Genomic DNA, 19,259 nt, shown 5'->3' on the forward strand with positions numbered 1-19,259 from the left:
TTTTAAAATATTCATTCTTAAAGAAGCATAAGGAATATAACTTTTCACTGAGGTGTCTAAGATACCTGCCATCATGTGTATTCCTTGAGAGGAAACCAGGATCCTGCTGTATTATTGTTTCTTTGACTGGTCCTCCCTTGTCTTTGCATTCCCTTCCTTCCTTGATCAGCAGGTGTCTGAACCTGCCCCTTGAAACTCAGCAAAAGTCATAGAAGCTGAATGAGACTCATTTCTTAAAAATAAGAAATGGGGGACACAGAAAGGTTTTGCAACCAGGAGGCCTACAGGACCCTGCTGGGTTACATCTTCAATATTGAAAGTAAAACAAAACAGAAAAGGAGAAGAGAGGAGATTAAAATAAATTCCTTGTCATATCACTGCATAATTACATTATGCAGTATCTGATTCATCTTATGCTGGGAATGAGAACATGTGTTGATTTTATTCTTAATTCGTACTATGAATTCAAGGATGTTTTCAAAGTGGTACTATATCTGGTTATGTAGGAAAATATCATATGGCACTCACAACAATAAATCATTTGAAAATTTTGAATCTCATGTATCTTCAGAATCAACAGAAAAATCAAACATCTCAACATACATTGTTTGGAGGCCTATTAATAAATACCCAAATTCTGCTAGATTAGAATGTAGCAGGACAGCAAAAAGAATATAAGTGGAAAGAACCATTTCTCTACCTTTAATATTTTAATAGAGCACAGACAACTCAGGAACAAAATGGTATTAAGCATAAGGGACAGGTTATGATAAATAATGCAATTGATTTAAAATAATATAGTTATGAACAAAAGAATATTGAATAATATAGTTATGAACAAAAGAATATTGAAGACTGTGTGGTGAAGGGAAAGAGAGGAGCTAGTGTCTGTTGCATATGTTGTATATGTTGCTTTATGGTAGAAGGTATGTGTCATTGTTATGTAAGTTGCTTTAGCCATGTAACTCTGAGATCACTGTCAAGGTAATAGGGGCAAAAAAGAAAAAGATGTTACTATCTCTTTTTCTTTAAACTGTTGTATGCTAGAAATCAGGCACTACAAATATTTACTGCAAACAATCCATTTTGCTCTCTTGTGTTCAGCAATATTCCTGCTTTTGTAGATGACTTCACATTAATGTGATCATTACTGCTAAACAGTGTTTCCAGGTGTCTTTTTTCCAGATATACCTATTTTAATTTTGCTTATGGGGAGACCCTTTCCTTTTCCACCTTACCGGCACCTTAACTGAGTAGTAGCTACTTCACCTGCTGTCAGAAGGGCTGTTAATACAGTAAATCACCCTACAAAATTTCTCTCTCTCACTGGAATTATCGATAACACCATCTCTATCATTTTTATGTTTTAGTACTTTTTTTCTTACCCAAAAGTCTGCCTCAGTCTTTTTTGGTTTTATTTTATTATTTTTTTCCCAGAGGGTCTTTTTCCATTTGGATCATATCTATGTTATCACCGAAGATCGATCGATCGATCTATCTATCTATCTATCTATCTATATATATCATCTACCACCTATTTATCATGAATTGAGCAGGTTAATCCCTATGTGTATGTATGTGTGTGTGTGTTTCATATCCTGCTGATTCTGTTTCTCTAGTGGAACCATGGCTGATGCAGATTTTGGTAGAGTGATTCTAGAGAATCATAGAAAATTTTATGAATTTGTTCAAGGTTTCTGACATTGGTTACATAATATAATTAGACTTAAAGACACTAAAATGATTCCCTTTTCAGCGGTAAATAGGGCACTGGTTATCCATTTATTATCCAGCAATAGGCATACACAAAATATCTCCAGTGGAATTTCCTAATCAAATGCTTACAAAAAATAAGGTTCCAGGAACTCAAGTATTTGATACCTTAGGATGTAGCAAAACTAAGATGTATAATGAGGTTAGCCTCTTATTCCTATCTTTGTGGAAGAATTTGTGAAATAAAAAAGATGAGTTCAGGACTTTCCAGCTCCAGGCATAAATTAAGTCTGCCCTGAAAGAAACCTTTATATCTTGTAGGTGCAAGGCTAAGACTTCTGAAGGTCAAATCTAGAGTGTCATCCTACATGTGGTGGAATTTTAATAGAAATTGACTAATCTTGCATATTATGTACTTTTTTTTTTTAATAGTTATTTCCCCAATACATTTTTTTCTACTGTACTGTTAAAGGGATTGATTGGGAAGGAAAGGCATCCTGGAAAGTGGAATGAGAACATAGGGGAAGATTCCAATGAAGCTGGGAATACAGAAACCCTAAATTCTTCTGAGTCTTCTTTGCCAATAGACATAGCTTCTCCACTTTGTTTGAGGAGGTTAACTCTATTTTTGAAAAAGTTGTAATTGCTTCCCCTGCCCTTGCCAGACACTGGTGATTCTCTTTAGGACCAAATCCCATCACCTCTCTTTATTTATAGTCTTACATCTAAACTCCAGTTCCAACAGCAGGTCCCACAGGGTCCTGTCCCACAGGGATAGGAACAATAACCTACAAGAAAGGATGCTGCACATTAAAACAATTGGTTGGTGTTTCCAATTTTTACAAAAAGAAATTTGGGCAATATATGTGGAAATGGGTATTAAGAATGTGGGATAATGGGAAAGAGAGTTGGATCGCATCAAATACATTGATATAAGCCCACTAACCAGGAATCTGGATTCAAAGTTTTAGATTAGAGATTAGAAAGGATTCTAACTGCTTATTTGTTTGATTGGCTGAAATATGGACTAAAAAGTACTCTCCACTAAATAATGATGAAATGCCAGATCTGTCTTGATATTCTGTACTGGAAAGAATCCAAAGCCTTAGAGAGACTGGAATATTACAGTAGATTTATTCTATATGACCTAGAAATTTCATAGGACACACTTTTCATCATGGCTGTGAGAAATATATCTGTGAAAGGAGCCTCCATAATCCTTGAAGAGGTCTGTTTCTACTCTTCTTGCTGGTCAGGAACTATAGTGGACATTTCTGCTATTGAACTCACCTCCCCAAATGCAGTGGAGAAAATTGGATAGCAGAATGTCAAGGGGCCAACTTGCATTTAATTATCAAAGCCAAGATGGTCATGGTTAACACAGTAATGAATAGCTAAGTCAAGGTATTTGTCAGAGGAGTCTAATTTGAAGTGACTTAAGTTCTTGGCTAGTTAATCATGGTGGTGTAAAAGAAATAGAATGGACAGTTTAATAACTGTTACATGGTATGTATAAGTATATGAATTCTAGGTTGGATTAACTACCTAGAAGTGTAACTTGAAGTATGAAAATAAACAGCCGTAGTCATTTTCCCAATTCCCAGTAAGTTTATAGACCCCAAACCCTTTGAATAAAGAAGAGGATGGGTTACTTTCAGGAAGCACTCTGCTATAGCCTATATGTTAAACTTGGTAAAATTCCACCAAAGAAGCCTGCCACCATTTATCAGGGTGATTGTTTACTGCAGAAAGGGAAATATTCATATTTTCAGTGTTTTTGAGATGACTGGACACTGACTCTGTACTGACATTAATTCAGAGACTCAAAACATCACTGTGGTTCCACATTCAAAAAATGGGCTTATGGAAGTCAAAGGCTTAGTGGAGTTTTAGCTCAGGGCCATCACCAGTGTACCCAAACGTATTGTCAAACCCATCCTGTGGTTTTACTTCCCCAATTCCAAGATGCATAAATGGAATAGATATAGTCATCAACTGGCAGAATTTTTACCCTGTTTGTCTGACCTGTGGAATGAACACTTATTTTAGAAAAAGATAATCAGAAACACCTAGAACTGCCTCTACCTAAATAAAGGTAATAAACCAAAGACAATGACACATTCCTGATGGGGTTGCAGAGATTAATGCCAGCATCAAGGACTTGAGAGATGCAGGGCTAGTCACCCACCCCCAACTTCCTCATCCAATTTGCCAGTTGGGCTTGAGAAAGCAGATGGACCTTGGATGCTGAGAATAGATTACCATACACTTAACTGGGTGCAACTGCAATTGCAGCTGCTTTTCCAGATGTGGATGTATTGCTTGAGCAAATTAACATATCCCCTGGTACCTGGATTATATGAATTATTTTTTGTCTCAATTCTTATTAGTAAAGATCTCCAAAAATACAATTTTCTTTCAGCTGGCAGGCCAGCAATGTACTTTTACTATTTTACTTCAGGGGTATATCACTCTTCAGCCCTAACACCGAAATATAGTCCATAAGGAGCTTTATCACCTATGCCTTCCAAATGTCATCACACTGATATGTTGCACTGATGATAATATGCTGATGGGACCTAGTTGGCAAGAAGTAGCAACTATTCTTGCTATTTTATTTCCCATTTTCTGACATGCAAATATATTATCCTGTGAAGGATAAGTGATTGCACTGTAACCAAAAAACTGACTGAGTCCCTAGAGGAACTCTTTGGATTTTGGAGATAAGAGAATTCTTATTCAGGTGTGCTCCTCCTGTCCTAGTCATCCAAAAAGCTGCTAGTTTACAGGGGAGCCAGAAGATGAGAAGTCGCTACAGCCAATTCAAACTGCTATGCAAGCTGCTTTACCATTTGGACCCTTTGAGCCTATGGTACTTGAAGTGTCGGTGGTAAAGAGAGATTCTATTTGGATCCTTTGGCTGCTCCTACAGATGAATCACAGCACAGGCACTTAGAATTTTGTGGCAAAGACCTACTATCTATCTTACATGTCTAACTACTTTTCTTTTGAGAAACAACTTTTATCTTGCTACTGGCCTTAGAAGAGACTGAAAGCTTTATGAATCCCCAGGTAACCATATGACTTGAGCTTGGTGTTTTCTGACTCATCAAACCTTGAAGTTTGGCATGCACGGTAGCACTCCATTTTCAAAGGGAAATGGTATATAAGAGATGAGACTTAAGCCCTGAAGGCACAGTAAGATACATGAGGATTTCCCTGAATGCCTATGGTTCCTAGCTGCTACATTATTTCCTCTCTACCTGCTCATACCTATGGCCTCCTTTGGAATTCCCTATAAATAGTTGAATAAGGAAGAAGAAACTTGGGCCTGGTTTACAGATGTTCTGCACAATCTGAGGCACCACCCCAAAGTTGCCAGCGGCATTACTATAGCCTCTTCCTGGGACATCCCTAAAGGATACTGGGGGAGCAAAATCTTCCTAGTAGGGATAAATCTGAGCATTTCAACTGTGTACTTTGCCTGGGGGGTGAAATGGGCAAAGGTTTGGCTAGAAGGTCAAGATATTAGAAGGAATACAATTAGTAAAGTGCTCACAAGGATATCTGAGAAAGAGCTATATTGAATGACATCTCTGAATGGGCAAAAATGTAAAGATATTTTTGCCCCATAGGAATAAGCAATCAGGGATCTCAGCAAAGTAGCAATAAAATAATCAAGTGCACAGGATGATCTTCTCTGAAATTCAGTCAGCCTCCTTCCAGAGCCATTCTTTTCATTTTCCAATGGGCTCCTGGTTTCAGTGATGGAGATTATGCATGGACTCAGTAACACGGACATCCACTCACCAAAGCTGACCTATTAAGTCACTGCTGGATGCCCAAAATTTCAGTAAGAGAAGTTAACACTGAGTCTCTGATACCCAACATTTCTTAGGGTAGCTGTCTGGTGGCAGGCTGATTATATTAGATAACATCGATCACGGAGGGTGAAGCACTTTGTTCTTCCCGAAACAGACCCTCTTTCTCAATATGGATTTCCTTTCCCACCAATGCTTCGCCAGAACTACTATCTGTGAACTTAAAGAACACCTTATCCATTATTATGGTATTTCACACTGCAAAGTGTTGTTTCTGATCAAGGAACTCACTTCACAGCAAATGAAATGCAGCAATGGACACATGCTCATTGATTTCACTGATCTTAAACCATGTTACTCATCATCCTGAATATGCACAGGAATATTTAAATTTTGTATGAAATTATAAGGAAAATTTGTGAAATTTGTGAAAATTTAGTTAAACAAAAATAGCTAAAATCATTACTTTGTATATATACATAAACAATTAAACAGTTAAATTATTTTGTTTTCAAAAACGTATAAAAATGTAAAAATTAACACTGGGAGACGTAGGCAAAGATATTTAAAATGCAAATAACTGACAGAGCATTAGCATTTAATGGTAGATAGATGATAATGATCAATACATACATACATACATACATACACGTAAATATACATATACATACATACATACAGGTTCTACACATCAATGACTGCAATACAAACAGCAATTGTAAAAGAGGCAGAGTCTATCAATAACAAATCACTAAGGAATACCAATGATGTTTAACAAAATTTAAAAATATGTTCCACGTTACTAGTGGTAAGGAAATGCTAACTAAAGCCAAACATATTATTTCAAATGTGTAAGATTTGCAAAAGCATTATAAACTCTGACAATTCAGCATTTCTTTTAAGACATGCAATCAAAGTAACTCATATACTGGGGTTGAGTGTATAAATTTTGGGAAATACAATTTGACAACATCTAATAATGTGGAAGATGAGTGTATATTACGGTTAGCAGCTCATACCCAGGAATACACAGGAGGGAAAGTCTTGCGCATGTAAATGAGAAAAAATGTACAAGTTTTATCTATAAATCAAATTAAAATAATTATTATGGCACACTGCTAAGAAGTTTGGCTCTGGCTTGAAAACACTACATTTTACAATACCTCATTGCTTTGCAGGAAATAAAATGTTTTAAGTTGACATTAAAAGGAAGGAGAGCAATTAGAAAGTGTAAGACAGTGATTACCATTATTGACTATGAAATGTGAATTGCGTGTGGAGGGAAATGAGGGCATGAAAGCAATGATAGAAAGCTCAGATTTCCTCAAACTAATTAATTGTGCATCATTTTAAAGGTCATTAGAGTCAGAATATTAGTCGGAGAAAGAATTGTGATAGTCACAGAAAGCAATAATTGAGATCAAGATAATGTAAGTGTTGTTGCTGTTGGCAATGCCACATTCCAGGGTTTCCCTCTTTGGAGTATGTGAACTAGAGGGGTTGATGTCATTATTGGAGGAGAGGAGGTCCATGAGCTAAGAAGCCAGATTATTGAAAAGATTATCTTCACAGAAACCAAAATCATCAATAAGTGCAAGAGAGGTGTTGGGAAGAAGAAATATGAAATAGATAATTTTTTTTAAATGAAAGGAAGTAACTAGATCTATTAGATGACTATGTGTTCAAGTTTTTCTGATTTTAATTACATATATTTTATTATGTAACCAAAAATGAATTAAAATGTTAAAAATATCTTACTAAGTTCAACACATTCAAACGTGAATTATAACAGCTAGCATCTTTCATGACCACTTAAACTACTTGAAGGGATATATAAAACTCACATTCTCTTGTCCATCTATATTTTGCAGCTCTTTTACAATAATTATGGTCTTGATTTTTACTACTTTCTTTTGTAGTAAAATTTACTCCAGCAGAAAAATATGTTGAGTGCTAGTTAATGTGAATAATTAATAATTAACAATAAAGAAGCAGGATGAAGACAACAATAATTGTGTTAACATACACACTTAATATCATAAGCCCTGTCCTAAAACTTTTATAGATATTGCCTCATTTAATCCTTACAGTAAATACATGATTGCTCCTTTATATATGCCATAAATAAAACTTTCTGAACTAAAATCACAAAGTAGCTGTATTTTCATTCTTATTAATGCAAGGAAATTTAAGACCATGTTTATGAAATTTCTCACATAATAGTTCTAAAATGGAAAAGCTTAAGCCTTACTATGCTAGGTCAAAAAACTATCTTCAGGCTTCAGTCAGATTTAAAACATTGACTCTGTAATTGAGGCAAATGAGGACAGGGTGTTTTTGTCAAGAAAGATGAATGTAAGCTATTGGGGAAGTTTTATATTGCTCCATATTTTCCCGTTATTATCAGCAACAATGACAGTTGTGCATATTTTTCCAAGAGGAAAGTACAAATTAAAATGGGATGGTGCTAAATATAGAAAACTTGCCACCTCATTTAATTTGACAATCCATTTTTAATGAAAGATCTAAAACCAAAATGCAAAATGTTAATTGGAATACAAATGAAATCAAGTAATATTATTACTACAGATATATTTTAATTATACATGGATTGACAACTGGGCCATTGGACATTGTAATGAAGCTCAGTGTTACTGAAATATAATTCAAGTGATGAACTCCTCCAGGCTATCTTTTCTCACAAATTCTAAAAATACATTTCCAGTGAAAAACAATGTCTATCTGTCTGTCTATCTTATCTACCTATCTCTCTCTCTCTCTCTCTCTCTATCTATCTATCTATATACAGTACTCAATGCTGGGATCTGAGCCGAGTCTGTGACCTACACTGCAGCTCACAGCAGCGCAAGATCCTTAACCCGCTGAGTGAGGCCAGGGATCCAACCCATATCCTCCTGGATACTAGTTGGATTCGTTTCAACTGTGCCACAACGGGAACTCCCTACATTGAGTTATTTATAATGTTTTATCTATCCATCTCTACTTCAATACTACAACGCTAGTAACTAATTTCACAAGTTTTGATACATATAAGACCAAATTCCTTAGCTTGTTTTAAAATTTGGAACTTTACCCTTCTGTATGTTTTGAAATAGTTTTATTAGTTTCTCAATAAAGTTCCACCTGAATTTTGAAAGGACATATATTGGATTTATATACTATTGTGAGATTTTATTTTTATTTAATTTTCATATTTATGAATTTTAATTTTAATTTTTATTAGGTTTTTTAATTGATTATATTTTCTTCTCCCCCCCTCCCCTTTTTACAGCTACACCTGCAGCACATGGAAGTTCCTGGGTTAGAAGTCAAATTGGAGCTGCAGCTGCAGGCCTATGCCACAGCCACAGCAGCACTGGATCCAAGCCATATCTGTGAACTACATCACAGCTGGCGGCAATGCCAGATCCTTTAACCCACAGAGTGAGGCCAGGGATCGAACGGACACTTCATGAACACTATGTTGGATTCTTAATCCACTAAGCCACAATGGGAATGCATCAACTGATTTTCAGCAATGATTCATAATAGCCTATATCTGTTTTGCTTCAGCCACTTTCTTACTTCCTTAAATTTTCCACCTATATTTTGCAGCTTATTCTTTATGATATCATTTTCTTTTATTTGAAGTATTTCATTTAGAATTATTTAATATTTATTATGCCACTATTGGGTGAAAGTTTAGTTTGGCTTGAAAATTTGTCTAGATAATTTTTCTTTCATAAATATTGAGATGTTTCAATGTCTTCAATTTTGTATTTGCAACTTAAAACCTTTTACATAAATATTCATATTGTGTATTAGACAATATTAACATTGTAATGTTTTATTATTTTATGTTGAGTCCTTTTTTTTTTTACTCCTTTCCTCTTGTTTTAAGTTAATTTTGAGATTTCTTAGGGATCTGAATGAAAGTTATGGTCTCTGGAAACGATATTTCCTTCTCTCAAAACGACTTAAGAATTAAATGTACAGAGGTGTTCCCGTCGTGGCACAGCAGAAACAAATCTGACTAGGAGCCATGAGGTTGAAGGTTTGATCCCTGGCCTTGCCCAGTGGGTTAAGGATCCAGCATTGCCATGAGCTGTGGTGTAGGTCACAGATGTGGCTTGGATCTGGTATTGCTGTGGCTGTGGTGTAGGCTGGCAGCTACAGCTCTGATTCTACGCCTAGCCTGGGAATCTCTATATGCTGTGGGTGCAGCCCTAAAAAAGGACAAAAAGACAAAAAAAAAAAAAATGGAATTAAATGTACAAACATTTTAGCAGTTGTTGTTATTTAATCAGCATTATGCTAAGTGTTTCATAACTGTTAACACAGTTAATGTTACCTAAATATTTGACTTGAAGTATCCTGGAGAACAAGGCTGTATACACCCACAACTTAAATGTTTATAAGGAAAAAGTCATAGTTCCAAAAATTTCAAGAGAAATTATTTTGGTATACTTCCCACCAAGTATCATGAATGGCTTCATCAGTACTTTGTAGTGCCTTCTTTTCTTGAGGAGCATACATTTTATTATTCTCTATTTCTCCAAGGCTGTAGCCTTTATACATGATCCTATTTCAATGAAGCCATCAGAAATGGGCCAAGGCTCTATTATGCAATCATTAAGACCCAAGACACTATTTCTCTGGATTTTACAACCCACTCTTTTCAGTCATATTTTTACAGTTTTTTTTTAATCCCTTAGGAAAATTATATTTACAGCCTCCTTTTGGAGGCTCTTATTGTCTTGCAATATTAGCTGCATATGGAAAAACAATGTAGCCTAAGCTATAAAAATGATTTTTAGATGTTTTACAACACTGGGTGCATTCTAGAATTTTGAGAAGTTTAAATCCATAGCCATCAATAGATTACAATGAATTTATACAATGGAAACCTATGTGTCAGTTCAAAATGTGAAAAAGGGCTCTGAGATCTTTGTAATATTTATGTGATAAAAGATCAATATGCTTGGCATTATTCTACTTATGTAAAAGCTAATTTGCATGAAAATATTCTAACCTGTGTATATTTTGCACGGTATTACACCATGAAATATTTAGAGGGTATATGTGGTTTAAAATGAGGAGGAATAGTAGGAATAGGAGAATCAAGAAGGAATTTTTTTTTCACATTGCCGTATTTTTTGTGATTTTTTTAAATGTAAGCACACATAAACATTTTATTTATTTTTTATTTTTATTTTTTGTCTTTTTGGTTTTTAAGGCTGCACCCACAACATATAGAGGTTCCCGGGCTAGGGGTCAAATCAGAGCTGCAGCTGCTGGCCTATACCAACCACAGCGCACAGCAACACCAGATCCTTGACCCACTGAGAAAGGCCAGGGATCAAACCTGCAACCTCATGGTTACTAGTCAGACTCGTTTCTGCTGTACCATGATGGGAACTCCCACATGTATATTTTCAGTTTATCAGTGAATCTCAATGTGCAATGAATGATGGTTAAGAGCATACATTATGGAATCTAACTCTATCATAAATAGTGTTATTTGAAGTCAGCCCTTTAATATTTCTGTGGTTCACTTTATTGTTTATAATGAATAAGATAATAGTACCCTACATCTCATAGTTCTGCTATGAAGAAATGAGATAATATATGCAAATGACTTGAAAGAGCCCTCCCATTGTCCTTGTCTCCTTGAATTTTCACATATGCAAACAACTGTAAGTGATTTTTAAAACTACACTTGAGGCTAAATATAAGGAGGTGTCATGGGAGTAATGACTTCAACAACAAAGAAAGGCAGGGAGTTTTGGAAAATTGGTGTTTTCCTCTCATGTGTCTAGAATAGCATAGCCTCCCAATTATAGAGACTAGAAATAGTAATAAATATACAATTTGGAAATATAATCTGAATAATCAAAACTGTTAATTATAATCTCACATATATTCATGAGAGTAAGACAAAGGTCAAATAACAATGCTCAGTAAGTGTTAGAGGCTCATCATCTCAATTGTATTATAAGAAATTATATTGAAAGAATATAATATATAATTAAGTAATTATGAATGATGGTGTTTTAATTTTAAATGTCTAGTCTATGTATCTTAAGACTTTCAGTAGCAATTTTCTATGCCAAGTTAAAGAGAAGTCATTGGAGGTTATACAAAATAAGGAATTTTAATAAGAATGTTCTTACAAGGTATACACTAGAAATAGCCTGTGACAATAATCATTTTAAAAGAAAAAATAGTAATATCCAGAGCCACCTCATATTAAAAAAATAATTGCTATGTTTACCATTAATAGTCACCAATTCTTTTTATTCTATTCTACTTTATTTTTAAATAAAATTATAATATTTCAGGTGCACAACATGATGCTTTGATATACATGGTGAAATATTTTACAACCAAGCTAATTAATATACCCATCTCTTCTTCCAGTACCTTTGTTATTTATTTATTTGTAGGCACTCTTAGCGAATTTTCAGTATACAATAAAGTATTATTAACTATAGTCACCATCAGAAGAATATTCTAGAAATTATTCATCTTACATAACACATTTTATGCCCTTTGTACACCATCTCCCCATTTCCTCCACCTCCGTGCCCCAGTAACCACCATTCTACTCTGCTCCTATGTACTAAACTTTTTTGGATTTCACACATTAAATGAGATCATTAAGAACTTTCTTTTTTTTTTGGTGTCTAGCATATTTTTCTTAGCATGATGTCTCCCAGGTTCAACCATGTTATTGCAAATGACAGAATCTGCTTCATTTTAAAGGTTGAATTGTGTGTGTATGTGTGTATGTGTGTAGAGAGAGAGAGCAAGGGAGAGAGAGAGAAGATATATATATAATTGTCTTCATCTATCCATGTATAAATGGATACTTTGGTTGTCTCCATATCTTGGTTATTGTGAATAATCCTGCAATGAACACAGTAGAGTTCTCTCATGGTATGTTAGGTTAAGGATCTGGTGTTGTCACTGCAGTGGATTGGGTCACTGCTGTGGCACAAGTTCTATCCTTGGCCTGGGAACATCCATATGCTGCAGGCACAGCCAAAAAAAAAAAAAAAAAAAAAAAAAAAGTGCAGGTATATCTTCAAAGTACTGATTTCATTTCTGTATATATGCCCAAAGAATGATTCCTGGATTATAAGGTAATTCTATTTTTAATTTTTGGAGGCTCCACCATATTGCTTCCTATAGTGGCTATACCAATTTACATCCACCAACAGGGCACAAAATTTCCTTATTCTCAACATCCTCACTAATGCTTATTTTCGTTTTTGATTTTTGTAATAGCCAAATGATTCACCATGTTGTTTTCCTTCCACCATGTTTCACTGTTTACTGGGGAGTAGTAATTCTTTACAGAGATATACTTTGATCACTTACTGGTTCTGCTAAAATTAACCACGCAAAGATTTAACCATTCAGGCAGAGGAAAATAAGGTTTTTAAATTTACTTGAAGATATGTTTAAACAATACAAATAACCCATAAAATTTCAAATCTTGGCCTGGTTTTGTGGTTCTAAGATAATTAAGAATCAGTTTCCACCACCATCCATTTGATTTAGGAAATTATTCTATTCATGCAAATCATTCCCTGCACAACAATCTTCAACCATTTCAAAATATTTTTCCAGGCACTGTTGAGATGTGATCATTATTAAATAACAACTGTATCTCAATAATGACAGAGCATAACCAGTGTTTTAGGAAGGTAGTATTCCTAATTTCTTCCTGTAAAATTTGCATTACTGAATCTCCCAATTATTATGAACTCTTTTACCCCTCTGAACCCTCATGCAAAAAACCTATGTCTTGGATGTATAAAAGTCTCTGCTCCCAGAAGAGCTAAAAGAAATATTTGATGTTGCATGTAAGTATATATTAGTAAAATATATTATACATTTTGGAGTATACAATATGATGGCAACTGCACAGGCAATTTTCCAAGGGAATCAAAAAATAGCTGTAATAATGAAATGGATCCTTACATCAGCTCCAACTGGACATTGTGAAAGGATCCTTTTTAACATTGTCATCACAGTGGTAGCTTACCCCGTGGGCTGCTTAAAACACTAGGCATTCTTTGTTATTGCTATTTCCTGAAATTATTCAAGCTAACATTTCAATTTAGAAGTTATTTGTAGTAATAATTTCCAACTAAATTGTTTTCTGTAATTATTTGATGCTTTTATAGGCCCCATAATAAAGAAGACTTGGTACAAAATGAATCAAATGTATTATCTTACACAACCTATTTTATTCTGATCGTAAAAAATAAGAACATCAAATTACCATGAATTAAACATAACATTATTAGTGTCATGTTTTATTTTGTTTTGCCTTTCTGAGAATAGTATTACACTTGCTGTCGTAACATTTGACAGCACAAGTAGGGGAAATGACACACTATGCAGTTACCCAAAATGTATTTATGTTTTCTGTATCGGAGCACTTAGGCATTATTGCTGTAATAAACAGAGCTGCTACCAAAATTCTAGGGTCACTTTCATGTTAGCTAATGTTTAGGAAGAAATGAATATATTTTCAAACATTAATGTTTTGGTTTACATTTCACGTACCATCTTATCATTTCAATTGGATATCTACTTCCTTAATGAGTCATATATCCTCAGAGTTAGAGCAAAAGTGAATCATTCTATTCACCTAAAACTCTAGATTTAGCTGCATCTTGTTTTATTCTTCATGTTTTTCCTTTGCAATGCCTTGTACATTGATGACTTCAGTTATTACCTGTTTTAGGAAAAATCCAGACCCCAAAGCCTTCAAATGGAGTAGTGATATTTCTAAGTCCATGACTCAAACTGCATCCCTGTTTCTGTTATTCTCTCACCTCCTATTTTCAGGCTCGCTCTCCTCATAGTTACAAAGATGACAAAGAGTAGGCATGAGAATTTGCTACCATATTCATGTGCAGCGGGTGAGGGGATAGGGTATCTCAATTAACTAAGGAATAACATCTCTTCCATCAATGTAACTGAGTCAATTTACATCACTCTATATCCTAGAACCAATTGCTCTTTCCAAGCTAACTCTATTAGCTGATTTTCTCAGCTTTGAATTCTGGCCTGTATCTGGAGCAAAATGGCTGAGTTTGTCGTGATTACTTTAGAAGTTTGGATTAACTAATACTTTTCCTAGGAACTAGGGATGGGTCAACTTCCATTGAGTTCCATGGGTACTTTGGGGAAAAATGGATACCTGAACAAGATTGTTGCTATGGTACAAAGTCTGAATAGGGAAACTGATGATGGTCAAACAACTTATAAAGTCCAGTGAGCCATCTTTATGTTCAAACTTTCTGTTTGTAAATTTCACCCAGGGCTCTCTTCAGATGTCTCAACAAAAAATCCAATCACTACTTTATATTTTCAAGGGGAGTTGCTCACCTCACCGAAACAGTCATTTGGAGTTTACCTATATGAAGTATTAACTTCTATTATACTGTAGACCTTGTACATGTTTTATTTTGTTTTTTTGTAGCAATTATTCTTATACTAACAGAACAATACTTAAACCCTCTGTGATGCCACCTTCTCCATTTTAAAATGGGAATATGAAAACTACTAACTCACAGATCTTTTGGAAACAATGAAAAATATGTGTAAATCAATCATAGCAATTGCTGACAGGTAGAGTGTTTACTATTTGTTGAATGGATTATTTTAGTGCATGTGATTAAATTAATATAATTTACGTATGCATTGACTAATATTAAAATTGTTTATATTTCTTAATAAAATCTGAATTTGTGGTAAGACAACACATGCAACTCAATAACAATAAAACAAACAATCCAATTGAAAAATGGGCAGCAGACCTAAATAGACATTTCTCCAAAGAAGACATAAGGATGGCTTACTGAATAAGAGACTTTCTTATCAGACTGATCTGGATCAAGTCTTCGGAAGATAATCCATTTCAAGATTTGAGACGGGTAGTCTCAAACATCAGGAATGCCCATATTCCAATGAAATTCATATTCCTTTTAAAATCTGCATTCACTGACAGTGGGATAAGGTATTGTCGACCAAACAGCAGAATCTGCCTACTACTGATTTGTACTGAAAATTTAAAAATCTCCTCCAATAACATTCCAAATTAGGAAGTCTCTCATGTTATATAGCAACAAATTATTGACAAATAGCTTGACACTGTTCAAAAAAAAAAAATGGAGCTGTTCTCTTCAATTTAGATTTTACTTTGATGATTACTTCTATCCATAAGTTCTACATAGGAATAATGCATAGATAGATAATTTTTATTTTTATTTTTTGTCTTTTTAAAGCTGTACCTGTGGCAGGTGGATGTTCCCAGGCTAGGGGTTGAATTGGAACTCTAGTCATTGTCCTATGCCACAGCCACAGCAACGCTAGATCTGAGCTATGTCTCTGACCTACACCACAGCTCATGGCAACACCAGATCCTTAACCCACTGAGTGAGGCCAGGGATAAAACCTGCGTCCTCATGGATGCTAGTCAGATTCGTTTCCGCTGAGCCATGACGGGAACTCGAAGAGTTAGATAGTTGATACAAACAGAAAAAGAAATGTATCAAATAGTGAAATATATATCAAAAATTAGTCTAATCTGGGCGGCACATCAAGTTGTCATTTCTGATAAAGGAGAAGAGTCCTACCTACTGTTCCTGGGCAGTCTCATCAAAAGCCAATGCTATTTTATGTTTTGTTTTTGTCTTTTTGCCTTTTTCTTGGGCTGCTCCCTCGGCATATGGAGGTTCCCAGGCTAGGGGTGGAATCGGAACTGTAGCCACTAGACTACGCCTATTGCAACCTCATGGTTCCTAGTCGGATTCGTTAACCACTGTGCCATGACAGGAACTCCAGCCAATGCTATTTTGATTACTCCTAAATCTCTAAATATGTCTTATAGGGGGCAGATTAATATATCTGGATACCTGCTGAATGGGACACATTGCAAGCCTATATGCCTAATAAAAATCCCAACAACATTGTTCTAATACGTACTGCTTCCCAATTGTCTCACTACATGGCACCATATCCAATGCATTCCACCAAATGATTAATTTAGACTTATTCTCTGCTGTGTCCTTCTTTATCATCTCACTCAAGTTACATGAATTGGTGTAAGTTCTAATGATTCTTTTTTGAACATAAATTTAAAATATGATACAATAATATTCAGCTTCCCTTTTTCAGGGATTCCATTTTATCTGAATTGATATTCTGCCTCAGTTATCACCCCCATTGTACAATTTGTGTTACAAGCAGCAGAATTACATAATATATAAACATAAACATCATTCTTAATTCAAAACATAAACTGTTAGTAACTCAATTTAAATCATTGTCATGCATCAAACTCTCCCCCCCCCAAAATACAGAAATTTATTTTTTCAAAAATCTTTAAAACATATTTGCAATGATATAGTCAATTGCAATTGGAACGTTGGAGTAAATAGGAGATGAGCAGTGTGAGGGGGAGAGCGTGGATCATAACTTGCTGAGCTGGCATTATGGTTGGGTAGAGAATTCATAAGTCAGTATCATTTTCTCTCACATTATCAGTCATTATCACCTATGCTTATGAAATTAAATTGTGAGTGATGAGAAATAAAATGCTCTTCTAAGATAATTCCTCTGTAGTTACCTTGACTTTAGTCTCAAGATGATGAAGAAAACAAAAACAAAAACAAGAACTTAGAAACACTTGTGAAGTTCACAAACCAGAGGCATACTCTTCCTAAAAGTTGAAGACTTAATCATAAGATTATAGCACACTTCCCCTCCCACCACACCTCACTGTTGCATTATTAAAACCCTATTTATAGCAGTCCCTTTACCTAGTATGTGCTGTCCCACTATCAAGAAAAAAAATTACAAGGTAATCCAAAAAGTAGAAAAAACAAACAAACAAACAAACAAAAACCCAAAACAGAAAACCCTTACACACTTGAAGAGAAAGAGCAAAAATCAGAACAGCCACAACAGGAATATTGGATTTTTCAGACTGAGAATGTAAAACAACTATGAAAATGCTTTTGATGGGCTTCTTGATACACAGGGCATGGCTGAGGAAAGAGTCTCTAAGCTAGAATCTGTATCATAAAACCTTTAAAGCCAAAAATCAAAAAGAACAGAGACTGAAAGAAGCAGAGCAGATAATCTAAGGACCAAGGGACAGATGCAAAATGTGTGAGATTCATAATGGGACTACCAGAAAGGAAGAAAGAAAAGAACAGAATAAATATAAGAAATTACAATAACCAAGAATTTCCCCCAAATTAATATCAAACACAAAAACCACAGATTCAATGATCTTATAGAATACCACACAGGATAAATTCCAAAAAAAAAAAAAAAAAAAAAAAAAAATTCCAAAAATACACCAGAGGGAAAAATAAGTGCTGTATCTACAGAGGAACACAGACAAAAATTGCATATGACATTTCCTCAGAAACTATAAACAAGAAGAAATTATACTGAAATAAAATATTGGGAGGGAAAAAAACAAAACAAAACAACACACATCTACAATGTAGTATCCTGTGAAATTTCTCTTCAAAAGTGAAGGAGCAATAGAGCCCTTCTCAAAAAAATTTGACATAATTTGTGGCCAATAAACTTTACCTGTAAGAAATATTACAAGAGGTTTTTTAGTGAGAAAGAAAATAACAGGTCAGAAACCTGGATTAGTGTAAAGAAAGAAATAGCACTGAAGAATGAATAGGTTATGTTTAAAGCAAAAGTTATTTGTCATATTATTAACTGATCAAACATACAACAATTTGTTAAATATAAGAATATTAAGAATGTATCTGATTATACATGTTTATATTTCATATATATTATATATTACATACGCTTATGCATATGTGAAATGAATGACAGCAATGATATAAGGGACAGAAAGGAGGAACTAGGATTATTTTGTTACCATAAGATACTCACAATTCCTATGATGTATATAGTATTATTTGAAAGTGGAACTGGATTAGCCATGACTGTAGGTTGCAAACTGTAGGAGAAATGATAAAAAAAAAAAAAAGTTGAAAAATTAAATAAAATAAAACTGCAACCAGTTAAGCCAACCATGATCTTTCCTTCATGTTGGTCCTGATATCTTTGGTAGTGTTAGAGGCCGTTGCTCATATGGATTGCCCAGTGGGACATGGAGACAGCCCATCTAGTAGACTTTCAGGTCTGACCTCATGCTATCATCAGCATAGGCTCCAGACAGGTATGTGCAGCTGGTGCCTTCAAAAAGCCTGAGGCAGACTGGCCAGAGTCTACATTGGCCCAAATCATCATGTCCATCTTCACTAATCACAGAACAAGAAGAATGTGATTGAGGCCCTATTCAAGGCCAAGTTCAAGTTCTGGCTGGCTGCAAGAATTCTACATTTTTAAGACATAGGGCTTTACCAAGTTTAATGCAGATGAATTTGAAGACATGTTGGCTGAAAAGCAGCTCAGCCCAAAGGCTGTGTCACATACATTCCTAATACTGCCTCCTGGACAAATGGTAGCCCTGCATTCATAAGGACTTCAGTGCTGCCCCTGTGCACATTGACCAATAAATCCTACTTCCTGTCTAAAAACAAAAAAAGCAGGGGGGGGGTAAAAGTATAACTGATATACTAAGTAAAGAAAATGCAATCATATTTAATGTTCAGTTAAAACCACAAAAGGCAGAAAAAGAATGAAAGACAAAATGGAATACTA

This window comes from Sus scrofa, chromosome 3 (genome assembly GCF_000003025.6).
Source record: "Sus scrofa isolate TJ Tabasco breed Duroc chromosome 3, Sscrofa11.1, whole genome shotgun sequence".
In the NCBI taxonomy this organism is placed as follows: domain Eukaryota; kingdom Metazoa; phylum Chordata; class Mammalia; order Artiodactyla; family Suidae; genus Sus; species Sus scrofa.